Source organism: Sturnira hondurensis, unplaced genomic scaffold (assembly GCF_014824575.4).
Source record: "Sturnira hondurensis isolate 20B ecotype Veracruz unplaced genomic scaffold, ASM1482457v3 Scaffold0022464, whole genome shotgun sequence".
Classification (NCBI taxonomy): domain Eukaryota; kingdom Metazoa; phylum Chordata; class Mammalia; order Chiroptera; family Phyllostomidae; genus Sturnira; species Sturnira hondurensis.
In genome coordinates this window covers 2124808-2141907 of record NW_028095095.1, presented here as the reverse complement: position 1 = coordinate 2141907, position 17100 = coordinate 2124808, and the positions used below count along the sequence as shown (strand labels likewise).

The following is a 17100-nucleotide window of genomic DNA, read 5'->3' as shown; positions in this document are numbered from 1 at the left end:
AGGAAAATATAGAGCTTTGAGTAGCATTTGAGAAGAGAAGAAAGGCCCTGACTGGGTGGCCCAGTTGGTTAGAGCCGAACCTGAGCTACAGGGACCCAACACGACAAACCAAGGTTTCGGGTTAGGTCCCTGGTCAGGGCACATACAAGAATCAGGACCAATATCAGGAATCAAAAAGATAAATTGTGGATTCTTTAGACTTTAAAATAATGATTACAGATCATTATGAAAAATAACATACAAAAAGTAGATCTAAAGAACTTATCATGTGGTGGGCAATATTTTATGTACTTTTGAAATATTATTCTACTTAATCCCCATAGCAGCTACACAAACTAAGGTTATCCTGCTCATTTCCACTTTCAGGCCCATTTCACATACGGCAAAACTAAGGCTGGGAATGTTAAACAGCTACCCCAAAGTCACTCGACAGAACCCAGAATTTTAAGTCCTGTATTACGTCCTCCAAGTCCACAGACTCGACCACTGCGCTCTGGAATGCAAAGCGTGTTTAATTTTACAAAAAGCAAGAGAAGTAATTCACCCCATTAAGAAAGTAAAAGAGAACAATCATGTGATTATCTCAACAGATGCCCCAAAAAAAGGTTTCAGCAAAATTCCATGATAAAAAAGGTTTTGCAAGCCAGAAACAGATACGTCCTTAATTTGATCAAGGCCGTTTACGAAATGTATAGTCCACAGCAGGGACCTAATGGTGATGTGGTGAAATCTTTTCCTTTGAAATCAGAATGAGACGAGACAATTAGTGTCCACCCTTTTATTCAGCACTGTACGGAGGTCCTCGTCAGCACAATCAGGTAAGGAAAAGACATACAGATATACAAGGACTGGATAGAATGAAAGAAAACATTTGCATTTTTGAAGATGATAGGACCCTCTCTGTAGGAAATTTAAACAATCAACAACCAAATTGCTAGACTTAATGAGTTCTTAGCAAGACTAGGAGTATAGACCCCACATTCCCGTACCGCCTTTAACTTGGCAAAAATCACAACCTTTATTTATTTATTTATTTATTTATTTATTTATTTATTTCCAAAGGATAAGAATAAGTTCATTTAGAAAATTACAAAGGTAATAGAAGTCAGCCAGCTGGGCTGTGTCTGCTCAGGAAATAGTTTACAGAAACCAAAGAAGGGCCCTCGGGACCACAACCTTCAAAATGATATCATAAAAAGTATTGCTTGCAAGTTTGAAAATCTAAATATCTTTGTCTTTCTCCGAAATAATATAAACACCTTAACTCTTCTGACCCCATTCCTTATGTGTTGTTAACCAGGACTTTAGTTCTATCTTTTAAAAAAACCTCGTAAATGAGACATTGATATCGTGTCATAAGATCAGGGATTTTAGATTTACTTACGTATCTTACAATTTCCTTGTCCCACTTTCCTTCTTGTAACTCAGCCCTCCCATCTGGGATCATTTTTCTTTTCTCGAAAGCATATATTTGAAATTCTCTTTAGTGAGAGTCTGTTGGTGGTGAGCGCTCAACTTTGTCAGTCCCTGAAGAACAGTTTAGCTGGGAATAGAATTCAGAGCTGACTCTTGTTTCTTCTCAACACACGCGGTGCAGCATTGCGCCATCTCTGGCTTCCTGGGCAACTGCTGAGAAGCCGACCAGCAGTCCAACTCTTGTTCCTTTATAGGGGATCTCAGATTTCTCTCTGGCTACAGTGAAGGCCAGGTCTGCAGCCTCAGCCAGGAGATCACATTCACGCTGGAGAGCAGGGGACCAGGGGAGAGGACAGTGGGAAGATCAGAGGACTCGGACAAACACATCACCTGAGCAGAGCAGCCCTGCGCTAGGTGGGATGGGTCCCCCTGCTTCTTCACCCTTTGCAGGAGGACTCAGAGACCAGATTCAGCAAGAGGAGAGAAAACTGGAAGTTCTTTGAGACCTTTAGAGACTAAAATGCTAGGGGGCACCCAGATTTGAACTGGGGACCTCTTGATCTGCAGTCAAATGCTCTACCCCTGAGCTATACCCCCTGCCATGCCAGTGGGGCCTGATGAGCACCCTTTGCTTGTACAGCCACACCCAGAGCTTCTGCCCCAGATGCCCCTTCCGCCTGGCTTGGCTGAGTCGCCAGACCTGCTGTACTGCTAACTCATCCCCTCACTTTGGAAGAAGCCACAGGTTCCCTCCTCCCACAGCTCCACAGCCTCTCCACTGTCCAGCCCTGGGGTTTGGGACAGTCATATGCAAGAATCAACCAATGAATGCATTGCTAGTTCAAGAACAAATTGCTCTCTCTCTTCCTGTCTCTATCTAAGGTAGTGGGATTTGTTAACATGAAATAGTATGGGTCTTTACTCCAACGTGATGGGTGTCATAAGAGGAGAAGAGACTCACAGGCTGCAGGCAGAGACAGAGCATCAGTGATGCATCTGGAAGTTGAGGAAGGCCAGGGGTTACCAACAAACACGGGAAGCTAGAGGGAAGCCAGGAAGGGTCCTCCTCTAGCGCCTTAGGAGAGAGCACGGCCCGCCTGACACCTCGATTTCAGACGCTGGCATCCAGGGCTGTGAGACACTACATTCCTGTTGTTTATGTCACCCACACTGTGGTACTTTGTTGCAGAAGCTATAGGTCATGCTGGTTAGTGATAGTTTACATCACATCCTGGCTCAGGTTTTGTCTCTGGACTGGACCATGGATGATACTGAAGTTGGTCCCATTGGGGTCCCAGGAAACAGACCCCAGAAGGAGGCATTGGGGCTGGATTTGGTCTTGTCTTTGGCCTTCACCACTGTGCCCAGTGCCATCTCAGAAGAGATGGCTATAAAGGGGGACTAGAGTACCTTCTCCATAGAATGAACTTTGTCAGTTCTGCTCTAGGAGGAAAAAGGAACTCTCTGAGGGGGCACCCGGATTTGAACCGGGGACCTCTTGATCTGCAGTCAAATGCTCTACCCCTGAGCTATACCCCCTCTTATTAACAATGATGTGTAATTAATACACTTCACACCTCCACTCACACACAGGCTGTTGATTCTGACTCAGCAGAGTTGCTAGTCCTGCCCAACTGTACTTGTAATTCTTAGGCCACAATTATTCTTTTTCCAGAAAGGCGCCATCTCTTCTGAGCACCAGTTGAAAGGTCACTGAGGGTTCCGTCTGGGGCAGCAAATGGAACCCTGGTGTATTTGCTTGGTGTATCAGGCAGAAGATGAAGCCCAGATGCGAGTTGCTCATTCATGAGCAAGGACTAGACTGTTCTTCGCCTGTTTATCAGTTGAGGCTACTTTCAAGTTGTCCACAGTGTGGGGCCAAGATGAACTCCTCCACCTCCCCTCCGAATCCCACAAGCTTGGGGAGTATCTCTAGGGGGTACAGACTCAGATCTCTAGGGCATTTGAACTTCACCTCTGACTTCAGCTTTCTGTCCTGTGTGTCCCGCCCTCACTGCTCACGTCTGCTTCCTGTATGTTCTTTAGCCATCCCCTCCAATCCACGACGACATTCACTTTCTAGACTGTTTCTTGGGATTTCTCTCACCACCAAGTCCCTGTCTCCCTCGTGCTTCCCCCATGTGGTCCAGAGGCTTGGGATGTTCTAGGGCAGGTGTGTCAGGACTGATGGCAGAAGGACTCTGTCTTAGATACAAACTAAACGAAAACCTAGCAACTTCGGATGACAAATCTTCATTCTGTCTTGCGGGCTGAGAGGTTCGGATTCTGGGGGTGGCTTTGCGGGGCGGCTCTGGCTCAGGGTCTCTCAGGAGCTGGCAGGTGCGCTGTCAGCGGGGCCGCTCACCCGAGGGTTGGCCTGGGGCTGGGGGGCCAGTCTGGGTTCTGAACAGGCGCTCACGTGCTGCTGGAGGGAGGGCTCCTCCTCACTGGCTGCAGGCAGGAGGCTGTGTCCTTGGCACAGGGGCCTCCTCACACTTAATCTCATTCACAAAGACCCTCACCCACACACACCCGGAGCAGTGTGGGACCAAAAATCTGAGCACCACGTGGCTCAGGNTCGGAATCTGGGGGTGGCTTTGCGGGGCGGCTCTGGCTCAGGGTCTCTCAGGAGCTGGCAGGTGCGCTGTCAGCGGGGCTGCTCACCCGAGGGTTGGCCTGGGGCTGCGGGGCCAGTCTGGGTTCTGAACAGGCGCTCACGTGCTGCTGGAGGGAGGGCTCCTCCTCACTGGCTGCAGGCAGGAGGCTGTGTCCTTGGCACAGGGGCCTCCTCACACTTAATCTCATTCACAAAGACCCTCACCCACACACACCCGGAGCAGTGTGGGACCAAAAATCTGAGCACCACATGGCTCAGGCAAGGAAACACATAAAGCCAACCATCACGTGTGGTGAGAGTACATTCGGTTTGGTAAGAATTTGTCACCCTATTTTCCGGAGTGGCTGGGCCATGTCACCTTCTGCCTGCTAGATGTGAGCGATTTGTTTTTTCCGAATCCTCACAAAGTCCTAAGAAGAGCAACCTCATGTTTGCATCTCATGCTGTCCCTTTCAACTTTTCTCGTTGAAACTCTTCTCTTCCCCAGGTGACATTAATGACCATTCTTAGGTAACAGAAAACCCCGGGGTGGCAGTCTGAATTCCGTCATCAGTGTCTGGTCCCCGCCAATAACCAGTGCTCTGAAACTGACTTTGACTTCTGTCCTCCCTGAGAAGTGGGAGGGTTGGCAGGTGGTCCTTCGTCTCCCTGTCCCCACCTGGCATCTATTGCTAGCGTTTGGGTGGGGAGAAGGAGGGGAAGGAGGAGAGGAGAGGAGACTAGGAGACCTCTCACTGGGTGAGTCCTGGGTGAGACAGCCGCGTTTTCTCCAGGCTGGGGGATGTCTGGAGTCGCTCCTGGGGCACTGCCTCGGGGCATCGAGGCCTCTGCTGGGACGCCCAACCAGCTCCACGGCCTGGTCGTGCATTCTTCTCCTGGCTTTCCGGGATCTGTGTCCCAACTCCCTCTGTTAGGGTCCAGGACCCTGTCCTCTTGCAGGGAGTTTGCAATTGCTCCAGGACACCTCTCTCCTGTGTGGCGCAGGAAACCCTCGTGTGCCTTTCGTTCCCACCCACTCGGGTGACACCTGCTGATTCCAGAGAGTGGCCTGGCCTCTCTCCATCCGCAGGGCTGGACACACCTCACCGCAGATCCCAGCCCCAGGACTCGGGACCCAGGCCTCTAGTGGCCCCCACGAAGCCCCTTCCCTGGGCTCAATGTTGGGAGGGAACACCCCAATTCTTCCTCTACTGAGGAGTGGCCCTCACAGCACAGTCTGGCCAGAAATGTGTGTCTCCTGATGCCCAGCCACCTGGCGCTTGTACACCTGGGGGTGGGTGAGCAATCTGATCACCAGACGGGGCTTTGGGTTGTGCCCAAGGCTCTGTTGCACTCCTGCCTTGGGGGCCTGTACCTGTTTCACCTTGGGCTCTCAGTTGAAACTACCTTTAACTGCTTTATTTGGGTACATTAGGCCTGTACCTGTTTCACCTTGGGCTCTCAGTTGAAACTACCTTTAACTGCTTTATTTGGGTACATTATAGGAGTGCAAAAGTCTTATTTATCTATTGCACTATGAATGGACGTACTAGGAATGTTTCTCGTTGTTTTGCAAATGATGCCACAATGAACAGATTTGTACATGTCTCCTGATGCTCTTCTGCCTCAGTTTCATCCCTGAAATGAAATTCTTGGATTGTAGGCACATTTTTTTTATTTTTTTTAAGATTTTATTTATTTATCTTTAGAGGGGAAGGAAAGGAGAGAGGGAGAGAAATATCAATGTATGGTTGCCTCTCATGAGTCCCCTGCTGAGAACTGTCCTGCAACCCAGGCATGTGCCCTGACTGGGAATCAAATCTGCAACCCTTTGGTTCATAAGTCAGTGCTCAATTCACTTAGCCACACCAGCCAGGGTTCTCCTTATTAAGTCTTGATCTAGTTACATCTCAATGTATCCTAAGTTTTCAGAGGAGAGCGAAAATGGTGCCTCTCTATGCCTTGAATTAATTTTCATTTCCCTAATCCCTAGCAAAGTTAAGCTCTTTTCACATATTTATTGGTTATAAAATAAGCTCTTCTGTCATTTTTAATTGTGGTTAAAAACATAACATAAAATTTACTATTTTAAGTGGACACTCAGGAATGTTGAGCAAATTCACACTGTTGTGCAACAGATCTCAGCAAATTTTTCATCTTACCTATATTCTGGTAAAGTCCATTCTCTATCATATGTGTTTCTCAAGCCACAGTTTCTTGTTTAAGGAATTTTTTTTTGCCTGATGACAATTTAAATTTTGATCCCTTCAAATTTATGTCTTATATAAGTTTTGATTTGGGGGGTTGCATTTAAGAAATCCTTCCCTAGGTCGCATTAAACTGAATGTTTGTGTCCCCCTCCCACTCCAATTCATTTGTTGAAACTACATTAAAGTATATATTGGTACAGAAAAAGCTTTTGAAAAACGAAACACCCACTCACAATAAAAACTCTCATCAGAATAGGAATGGGAAGGAAATACCTCAGCCTGATGAGAGGTATTGAGGTATTATAGCTGTCTATAATAACAGACAGCTAATATCAGCTTGGCCAGAAGTGCCCTCACCCATGAAAATCAGGTTTTGAATAGACACCCGCCTCCTCGCAGAGACAATTCTGTGGGGTGGTCTGCACACTCAGAGTCCCCAGCAGGGTGGGCCTCCAACTGCCCGCATGGGACCTGCTTTTAACGCCCCTTGATTGTCTTACCAACCTGGCTTGATTCCTGGGGTCACCTCGCAGATGACTGGGGTCGGCTTTGGGAGGAACCAATCCGCCACACTACCTCCATGTCTCCGTCTCAGTGAAGCGTCCCCGTCCCTGTCCCCTCTCCATCCATTGCAACCTCTGTCTCCGTTCCCCTCCAACTCTTTCAATTAGTCTCTGTCTCTGTCTGCCACCCGTGAGTCTCCAAGAGAGTGCGAGGTTCCGTTTTCGACAGGTGGCGGCTACGCTGGCAGCCAGACCAGCTCTGGCGCAGGTACTCGCAACTCCGACAGCGTTCGTTCCTCCCGGCCGCAGGGGGCGCTGTGGGGGCGGGATGGGGGGAACAAGGCCAGCCTCGAGTCCCAGTGTGCGCCACGCAGGGGTGGGGCCTGCGCACCGGGGCGGAGCTGGAGGGGTTCCGATGGGGGGCGCTCTCTCTCTGTTTTGCCGCGTCCAGGATGGTGGCCCGTCGGGACCGCGACGGGCTATGGGAGACCCGGGTCCGGTAGGAGCGACCGTGGAGGTGGCGGGCCCTGCCTAGTTTCCGGTCCCTCGCGCGATCTGGAGTGTGGTCCCGGTACAGGGAGGGAGCTGGAGGGCGACCGAGGAAGGCGCGGTTTGGGTGCAGGACCCCGTGCACTGCACCTGGGAGGAAGGGGCACCTGGAGCAACGCTTAGGACCCCCGCTGTCCCTGCCCTTCATCGCTCTTTGCGCGTCGTGGTTTCTCTGTCAGGAAGGTGGCCTCTGAGAAGTGCGTCTTCATCAACGAACGAGAACAAGTGAAAAGGAAGACTGGATGGAGACCTCTTCCTAGGAAAGGACAGAGGATCTGAAACCAGTCTGGGTGGTTATCCTAAGTCACGTTTACCTAGAATACCCTAGGGTTTCAATGGAAAAATTGAAGTCTGGTTTTAGAGTTTGAAAGGCATATCTTGAACCTAACACAGGAAACTTTCTCTACCGTCAGTTAAGTACAGTATAACCTGCCTGAATATGAAAGTTCTCCTTGTACCCCATGAGGCTTCATATGTAAAAATTTCAGTGATGCAATGCATTTTCTTCCATTGCTCACTCCTCACCCCAGCGTCCCTTGGCAGATACAAATTCTGTTTGGATTCCTTCAAGCTGTGTCTCTTCAGTAGACTTCCTCCTATAAATGTAGTTTTTTGGGTATAGGTTGGAGTCCACAGAAAATGTTCAGGTTATGCGAGATTCTTGGCCACTATTTGTGATAGGCAAGGAGAAATGAGCATTTTCTGGTTGATTTTACTTTTCACCAGAGCAGCTCAGTGCTAATTGTGAGTATGTTTGCAGGAAAGCACATGAAGAAAAAGGTAGAGGAATTTATTTGAAAGCCCACCTTATAAAAACAACACCAGGCCCTGGCTGGTGTGGCTCAGTGGATTGAGTGCTAACCCATGAACTGACAGGTGGCCAGTTCCATTCCCAGTCAGGGCACATGTCCGGGTTGTGTCCCAGATCCCCCAGTTGGGGGTGAGTGAGTTGTTTCTCTCCCTCTCTCCCTTCCCCTCCCTCTAAAAATAAATCAAATCTTGAAAGAAATAAATATGAATGTCCAGTTTTTTTTCATGAACTAACACATCATCCATGTAAAATGTTAAGGTATAAAGCCTATAGACAATGACATAGGAAAAAGTCTTCAAGACCTAGGGCTGGGTGAAAAGTTCTTAAAAATAGCACCAACAGGAGCCGATGGCTGTTTGCAGTGCTTTCTTGTGCCAGACAAAAATTTGTTTTGCTGGATGCTACTGAGTGTTACTGTTCTCCTAACCTTTGTGCTCCTTCCCCACCATTGGCCTCCAGATGTCTGATTTAACTAAGTCAGGGCACTTTGCCCATGTGTCTTAGCTCCCCGGGCTTGGATAGAAAATTTAGAAATTACATCAAAGCTGCCAAACTAACAGAGTCAGCACCAATATGCATGGCAACCAGACACCTGTTGGCATAACGAAAAATAGTTCAATGGGGAATTTGAAGCTTTGTAAACAAAGCTAACGATTGAGCTTAAAATAGGATGAGAATTTGAGGAGGCATCTGCCCCCTTCTCTCCACCTCTGACTACTTCCTTCTACTTGTGCTTTGTGCCTTTTGATGGCCTGAAAGGGGGATGAAAAATAATTCTTTCCGAGCCACTTAACTTATTTTTGCTGGTATTTGTTTGAAAGTGATGATTATTTAGCATGTTGTGCATAAATTGGCTGAAAAAATCTATTCGGGTAGGTGAAAACCTTTGTTTATTGATTTTACCTTGAAAGTGGGAATTGTGAAGGTCGTTTTTTATATGTGAAGGTTTGTTTGAAGGTTCTGTTATTTGCAATACCCTTTGAATTTTGAAAACACTAAAGTCTATAGCCCATTCCTTCTTTCTTTCTTAAACTTGGATCGATTTTCTCCTGTGTGAAGTTTAAAATAATAAAAGCTGAGAAACCATTGTTTTTTTAAAAAGCGGCACCAAAAGCACGATCTATAAAAGAAAATAATGATAAATTGGATGTCATCAAAATTAAAAACTTTTGCTCTGAGAAAGGACTGTTAAGAGGGTGAAGACGCCAAGTACAGAAGAGGGACATCAGCACATGTGGTGATGACATTTCCTAGAATTATGCACACGCTGCACCAATGTCAGGTTCATGACTTGGATACTGTACTGTGATGATGTACCATCTGACCATTGGGGTAAGCTGGGTGAGGGGTATCGGGAACCCTTCTGCACCGTCTCTGTGACTTCAGTGAGTCCACGTCTAGCAACATCGGCACCCCCTTACGTAACAGTGATTGGTTGCTGGTAAGTGTGGGTCCTCCCATTAGATGGTGCATGCGCTCAAAGACCTGCTGTTCATTAATTCGTTCACTTCACTTGCTTCCGAGAGACATCTGTGACCCCTTATTGTGTCGTCACGGCACCATCCAGAGACAGCTACCTTCCCATAGTTTCTTCCTCTCTCTGAAAGGCGTGGGTGTTGAAAAACAAAATAGCCTTAAGGGGAGCATGTATTTATATGTGCTCCGTGATTCCAGGTAACCATGACATTTGAGGACGTGGCCTTGTATTTTTCAAAGCAAGAGTGGGAGCTCCTGGCGAAGTGGCAGAAGGAAATGTATCAACAAGTGATGAAGACCAGTTATGAGACCCTGGATTCCCTGAGTGAGATGGGCTTCTAAGGAATCACTTCTTGGGAACTGACCTAATAAAACAGGCTTCCCTCCCTTTATCAGCTACTGGCTGGATGAACGTGGTACCATGCCCAGTTACGTTCACAGTGTCTCCTTAAGTTCCTAAAAAGCCCTGGGAATAGTTCACTTGTCCCTTTTTTATCCAGCAGTGTCTCCACCCCTCAGTCTTCCTCATTCTCTGAATCCCGTGTCCCATTCCCAGCCTGGGGACTCGTGGGGATCATCTAGGAGGAATGTGTAGTTAGCACAGAGCCCAGGACACCCCAGCATTTAGAGGTCAGGCTCTGGAGATCGATGCCAGTAGGTTAGGGAAAACTAGAGCCCTGTGCTGATCGGTGGTGTTTCGAGTTACCACAACTAGTGAGTGTCCTTGGGCTTGGAAAATCCAGTCTGATTTTCCTGCATTTTGAAAATCAGGAGGTAGTATTTGCAAATGATCAGGCAGTAGTATTTGCAAATGATCAGGCGGTAGTATTTGCAATATGGAGAGTTAGCAGCCCAGGCCCAGGCATCCCGCTCTGCACCTGGGCAAGAGCTGCCTCTGCATCTGTGCTGGGGGCCCGCGGTTCTCCCTGAGAAGTGCTGTGCCCAGGGCTGCACCACAGCAGGGCACCTGCTGCACCTTCTGATGTCGCCCCTCCGCTTTATAAGAAGCCTTCTTCCCTTCCGGCCCTTTGTCACTTGACACATTGCTGTCATAATCGCTGTCACTTGACCATTTCACAGTGTCTTCACTGATCAAGAATGCTGGCACCTCGGTAGTTAGTGTCCTTGGATGTGAAGAGTTTACTCAGGAAAGTTCAGCAATCTGGGCTCCCTCCTTGACCGCTGTGGCTCTGCTGTTTATTCTCCTCATCGTTCTCCTAATAATCTCTTCCAATGACCTTTTCCCTAGATCTGTGAGTCCTTTCAAAGTCATGATCATCCCTCACTTTCCTGTTTCCTTTAATTTTGTAAAACACTGCAGACATCATTCAAACTAAACAGTCTTAGTAGGTTGTATTGCCATTCATGTAATTTCAGGTGTTTTTTTTTTTTTTTAGTTATTGATCTCTCACTCAACTTTTTTTTTTAAATATATTTTATTGATTATACCATTACAGTTGTTTTATTCCCCCCCTTCAACTTTTAAAAAATTAACTTATTTCCCAGTTACGGTTGACATACAGTATTCGTTGCTGACGTGCAGACAGTTGGATACCTTATGAAGGGGCCACCCTGGGGCGTCTAGTAGCCTCTGACCCAGACCTGGTTGTTATGATATTATGGACTGTGGGCCCTGTGCCGGACTTCCCATAAGGATCTCCTTATTTTTAACCTCACTTGGCTCTCGTGTTTCCAGGAGTCAAAGTCAACTGTGAAAATCGTTTTTAGTTCAGTACTTGGAAAGCCCAGACTGAGTCGGTGCGGCCTCTCTCTGCAGGGTGTGTCTTTTCCAAGCCAGACTTGATCACCTGGATGGAACAAGGGAGGATGGTGTCAGTCGGAGACCGGGGCTGCTTAGGGCAGGCAGGGGGGACACCTGGCTGTTCCACTGATGAGCAGTCGGACCTGAAGAATACTGGAGAGTCACCGTGTTTGGGTGAGTGTGTTGGCCGCAGGGTTGTGACTCACTTCGCTTTCCTGTCCTTGTCTCCCGGATCTTTCTGGATAGTCAGCAGGACATGGCGAATAAGAAATACTGTTTTTTGGATAATGTTATATATATTTTTTAGTCAAGTGTGTAGCATATACAGAGGGGGACACAAGTGGGGTTATAGCTGTTCTTATGGAAAATAATACAATAATGAAATAATACTACAAGAATAAACTGTTTTGCACACTCATGACTGTAAACCTATGTTTGCCACACCTTGTATGAGAATATATTACTTTTTAGCGCTGGCTGGTGTGGCTAAGTGGGTCGAGCACCAGTCTATGAACCAAGAGATCGCCGGTTCGATTCCCAGTCGGGGCACATGCCTGGGTTGCGGGCCAGGTCCCTATTAGGGGTTAGAGGCCTGAGAGAGGCAACCAATTGACATTTCTCCCAAACATCAATGTGTTTTTCTCCTTTCTTCCTGCTCCTGTTTCTAGTAACGAACTATAGAAATGATCCCTGAAAGTATAGTCTTTCCTGTTTCTAAAAAGAATAAATAAATAAAATCTTTAAGGAAAAGAACGTAGTATTTTTATAAAGAGGGAAGTTGTGTTTATTTGATTTTTCAAAAATTACAGCCCCAAAAGGAGATGGGAGTTGCCTGGAGAGAGCAAGTGCAGGATCCATTTGCTGAGTCCTGCGGAAAACCTGCCGAAATGAAACTCACCTTCCAATTTTGTACGGTACATTTTTTTCATTGTACAGATTTTTAGAACTCAGGGCTTTTGAAAAAAATTCCTTTTGAAGGATTACTTTTTTGAATTCCTAGCATCATGAGGAAAACATCTGAGACATCTTAACATTAGGCACAGTGAAGGGAATATGTCATTTTTTTAGAGTACGTCAGTGCTTTGCTAAACGGACGTCTCCTAAGTCCCTGGGAGGGAAGGACTCGGGGAAGAAGAGGGGCTTCGGACCCGGGGAGAGTGTGCAGGCTCCAGCCAGAGGGCAGAGAGTTCCCAAGGGCTGCATTTCATCGCCACCATCGCCCACTCATTCATCTAACCTGTACTAAGCCCCTCCCCTGCTGTAGGACTACGCAATGTACAACGTAGGCCAGGCAGGGGGATATAGTCTATTCTGTACACCGTCTTCCTCTCTAGGAGTTTATTGTCTTAGTGACCTTTGACGTGGCAGTTAAGTTAGTCAGCTCCAAAATAGGCTGCATACAGTTTAGTGAAGTAGTACGTGGCCATGATAGTAAGAGCTCTCGGGATTTAGAGGCCAAAGAGCAGAGGGGAGCGAGCAGCGTCCCAGGAGGATTTGTGGAGGAACTAGGGTTTACATAGCGTAGAGTGGGCAGGTTTGGCCGGGCAGAGAGACTCGGCGGGTGTGATTCCTGATGAGCTGAGGCCCGGAGGTGGGAGCAGGCCTGCGATATGCAGGAAATGGGAGACACTGCATATAGCTGAACGTTTCCCTACAGGAGCTGGGGGCGGGGGATAAATCGGTGTCCGATTCTCTGAGGCCATGAACACCAAGGGAGGGTTTGACTTCATCCTAGAGAAGGGGAGAGGCCTGGAAAGGCTTTTGAGCACCAAGGAACCACTTTGGTGGCCCTTCCTAAGTGGAAACGTCTGCTTCGTGCCGGGTCGTGCTCACCCAGTAGTTACTCTGCTCCGATGCCCCCCGGGGGGGAAATAGGGAGCAAGGGGACAGGTCAGGCGAGCTTCTGTCACCACCCAGGCAGAAGCAGTGGAGGGCCTCCGTAAACAGTGCCACCCTCAGGTTGGAAACAGCCTGAGTTTCCGTGAGGGCGGCCAAGGAGAGCGATCAGAGTTCTTCTCTGGGGGCAGGCCTGCCCTTCCTGATAGGTGGGGTTCGCTGCAGGTTAAGAGGTTTAAAAAAGAGAGCCCCCGTGACCCGGTTCAGCAGGACCTGGGAGAAAAGGCAGTTCTGAGGCCCAGCAGCCGAGGTGAGTGTCGGAATTGTCCTTCCCACATGCAGTGGTGACAGTGAGATGCTGGCTTGGCTCCCTCCTCTCTTGTCACCGTGGCCTTTACTTGGGGAACATTAGTGACTGTGCTTATATCGGTGTCCTTATCATTCAGGGGTTCGTGGAAAAGGGAACTCTTTGCACAGTGTCTTTGTGAGTTCAGTACATTGCCATTTTGATGTTCAGAACTACAGTTCCTGTTCGTGTGGCTTCCAGAAAACTTTTCATGAGGTCTGTGCTGGAGGGGGCAGGAGTGCCACCTGACATGCAGTGGCACTGTTCCCGCCCCCATGCTGTGGCGGAGCAGGTATGGAGGGACGGGAGTGGCCGTGCACCGCTGGTGGGAACGTAAGGCGGCACGGTCCCTGTGGGGGACAGCACGGGGATCTGAGTGCAGCCATTTCCGACCTGGGCTCCTTCCCTCCGGCTCTTTTGCTGGTTATGTGTCCACCGATAAGAAATAGACTGTTATTCATGACAAATCCATAATGTGTCTAAAATAAAAAAAAATAACAGGACCTGAAGCCTTCCTAGTTTGCTGTTTATTTCACAGACTGAAGCAACTGTTACAATGGAACAGTTAGATTCTAAGAGAAACAAATTCTGCTCGCCCTCTGAGGGCCGTCCTCAGCTTCACGAGACAAATTTGCCTGCCATTTTTTTCCCCATGTGAAGCCATTTCTTAACCTATCATGAGAGGATTTGGGTATCAATGTTAAACTTATATATAATTTACCTACTGCGGACAGATTTGGAAAGGGATCGGAGAGGTCCCCTTTCCCACGCTGGTGGCGATGTGAAGATTGTCCTTGGAGGCCACCATAGTGCAGGCACATCGCCGATGCAGGTGGCTCTTCTTTTTTTCTCTCCAGTTTACGGAGGAACTCTCAGGGCAAAAGGAGAGGAATGCCATGTAAACAGTGTCCGGACCCAGGTCTCATGTGCTCTCTCATCAGCAGGGGGAGCTACAGCTTCATGGGGTCAAGGAGCTGCCTCAAACCGTTGCCTGAGAATAGAGACTCTGCGTGCAAACCCCAAGGTCATGGCATCTCCCCAGGAAGAGGTGGACCCGGGGCATCGGGCAGGGGGTCCTCCAAGTCACCTGGAAGTTCCACTGGGGCCAAGATCCTATTCCTGCTTTGTCTACAGGAAGCTCTTCCACGTCAAGAGAGACTTGGTAAAGCACAGAAGGAGCCATGCCAAGAGCCAGCCCTGCAAACTTCCACAGCACAAGAGCAAGGCCAGAAGGAACGCCGACCTCCCATGGGCCGGATGAGCCTGGGTGAGAAGCAGTGCTTCCCTTGTGGCGAGGGCGAGAGCAACTACCAGGGGAGGTGCAGCCTCATCACTCATCAGGCTGTTGGCACGGGGGCGGTGGCCCTTCCAGTGCCCTGCATGTGCCAAGACCTTTCTGTGAAAAGCCACTTGGAAGAAGCACCAGTGTTTGCACAGAGGGGAGAGGCCCTTCCAGTGTCCAGAGTGCGGGAGGGCCTTCTCCCGGAAGAATGCCACGAAGGCCCACCAGCGTCTCCACAGTGAGGAGAAGCCATTCTCCTGTGCTGAGTGTGGCAAGAGGTTCACCCAGCCCTCCAAGCTTGCCCACCACAGCTGCATTCACAAAAGACAAGAGGAATTCTCTTGTGCCGAGTACGGAAAGACCTTTGCTCGGCAGTCCAGGCTCACGGAGCACCTCAAGGTCCATGCCCCGGAAAAGCCATTCCCCGGTGCCGAGTGCAGCCAGAGCTTCCGCTGACACTCTCACCTTGCCGAGCACGGGAGGCTCCATGGTGGGGAGGAGCCGTTCTGCTGTCCTGAGTGTGACAAGAGCTTCCTCTGGAAGGCCTCCATGAAGTTGCACCAGCGGGGGCACGGGGGTCGAGGCCGTTCGCCTGCAGTGAGTGCAGCAGGGCCTACACTCAGCAGTCGCAGCTCGCCGAGCACGCGAGAATCCACAGTGGGGAGAAGCCCTTCCACTGTCCCGCGTGCGGTAAGGATTTCCATCTCAAAGGAAACTTGAAGAGCCACCTGCTCCAGCACAGTGGCCGAAAACCGTTCTCTTGTGTGAAGTGTAGCAAAAGTTTCACTCAGCAGTACAGGCTCACAGAACACACTCGAGTTCACAGTGGTGAGAAGCCCTTCCAGTGTCCAGAGTGCGACAAGAGCTGCTGCCTCAGGGGGAGTTTGAAGGTCCATTTGCACATGCACAGTGGGCAGAAGGCCTTTGGGTGTCCCGAATGTGGCAAAGGCTTCCTCCAGAAGAGAACTTTGAAGACTCATCTGCACCATCACAGAGGGGAGAGGCCTTTTTATTATGGTGAGTGTGGAAGGAGCTTCACGTACATGGGGGCGCTGAACACCCATGTTGCTGCCGAGCACAGGACACAGGCAGAACACATACAGGGAAAAGCCCATTAGCCTCTAGGTCAAGCCACACAGGCAGTGAGCAGTGGCGGCTGTTAGGTGGGCCTGCAGATCTGTTGGCTCTGGCTGAGGCAGGATGAAGAATTCACAGAAGCCTAGCTTCACACACATGGGTCAGGCGCATAGTAGGCAGGGTGTGATGCCTCCTTCAAAAAAGTTCCAGATAATCCCAGCAGACAGTCATCTGCTCTCTGTAATCACCATGGGCAAGGTCTGCCAGTCGTGGAAGGAACGTTTTATTCTGTTCTGCTATTTCATCCACTGATGTGTCATCCAAGAGCATGGTCAATTCCTTCATTACATTCTGAACTGCAGCCTCTGAACAAATGTAACAGATGGAACTGTTTCCCCCAAACAGTGTGCTCTCCCTTAGCAGGCGGCGTTGTTTGATGGGAGTTTTCCGTTTTTCTTTCATGGTAAATTTCCATTTTCTCTCAAATGGTAAGAGGGCAACTGTGTCTTGGGGGAATTTCTCTACATCATTCAGAGTAAATGTCATTTACCATCGAATTTGTTAAAATGATGGCCACATAGGTGTTACTTCCTCCTGGATTACTCTAAATCACCTAACAATCGGCCATTGTGAGTAACAAGCAGCGGTGCACCCCTAACCTCTCGGTGTGTCCAGCAGTGTATCAGTTCCCCAAGAAACACCTTAATGTTGGGATCCTGAGTTAAACACGGAGGGAAAAAATACTGTCAGTCCACAACAGCGCTCCCGTTTTTGTTCCATGGCCTACTCTGTCACAAGGCAGTTCTCCAGCCTGTCCCAGCAAACCTTCGTCTGCCTGGTGGACTGTCCATCTTTAACATGATTCCTACAGAAACACAAAGGTTTCCTTCCTTAGGGATCTTCAGGGCCCACGTAAATGTTCTGTCTTTGTAGCACAACCTGTGGTCAGTTACCTGAATCAGTCAGCTGGGATTAAGGGTGCCCCACGAATGAATCACAGTATCGAACAGCAAGCAGCGGTGCCTCTGGTTGGTGTGTTCCTGTAGGTGCAAGCCTCTTGCCGAGTCGATGGTGCCTTTGTGCAAAGGAAATGACACTTTGCTCTGGCCTGTGCCCAGGTGTATGGGCCAGATGTCAGTGCTGGCTGGCCTCTTATCCCCGTACCTCAGGACAACTCTGCCTTTGCCTGGTGTACACGTTAAAAATGCAGACCAGGGGGACCCTCCCCAGAGGTGG

The 17100-nt window shown here is 48.9% G+C and overlaps 2 non-coding genes and 1 pseudogene across 2 annotated transcripts; all 3 read right to left on the bottom strand.

Annotated features, from left to right (window-relative positions):
- Positions 1-1941: 1941 nt before the first annotated feature.
- TRNAC-GCA (transfer RNA cysteine (anticodon GCA)) lies at positions 1942-2013 on the bottom strand. The gene has a single exon. It is a non-coding gene; the product is annotated as a tRNA-Cys (tRNA).
- Positions 2014-2883: 870 nt separating this feature from the next.
- TRNAC-GCA (transfer RNA cysteine (anticodon GCA)) lies at positions 2884-2955 on the bottom strand. Its single transcript has one exon. It is a non-coding gene; the product is annotated as a tRNA-Cys (tRNA).
- An 8980-nt stretch (positions 2956-11935) lies between these two features.
- LOC118979507 (uncharacterized) lies at positions 11936-12029 on the bottom strand (annotated as a pseudogene).
- Between the last annotated feature and the right edge of the window lie 5071 nt (positions 12030-17100).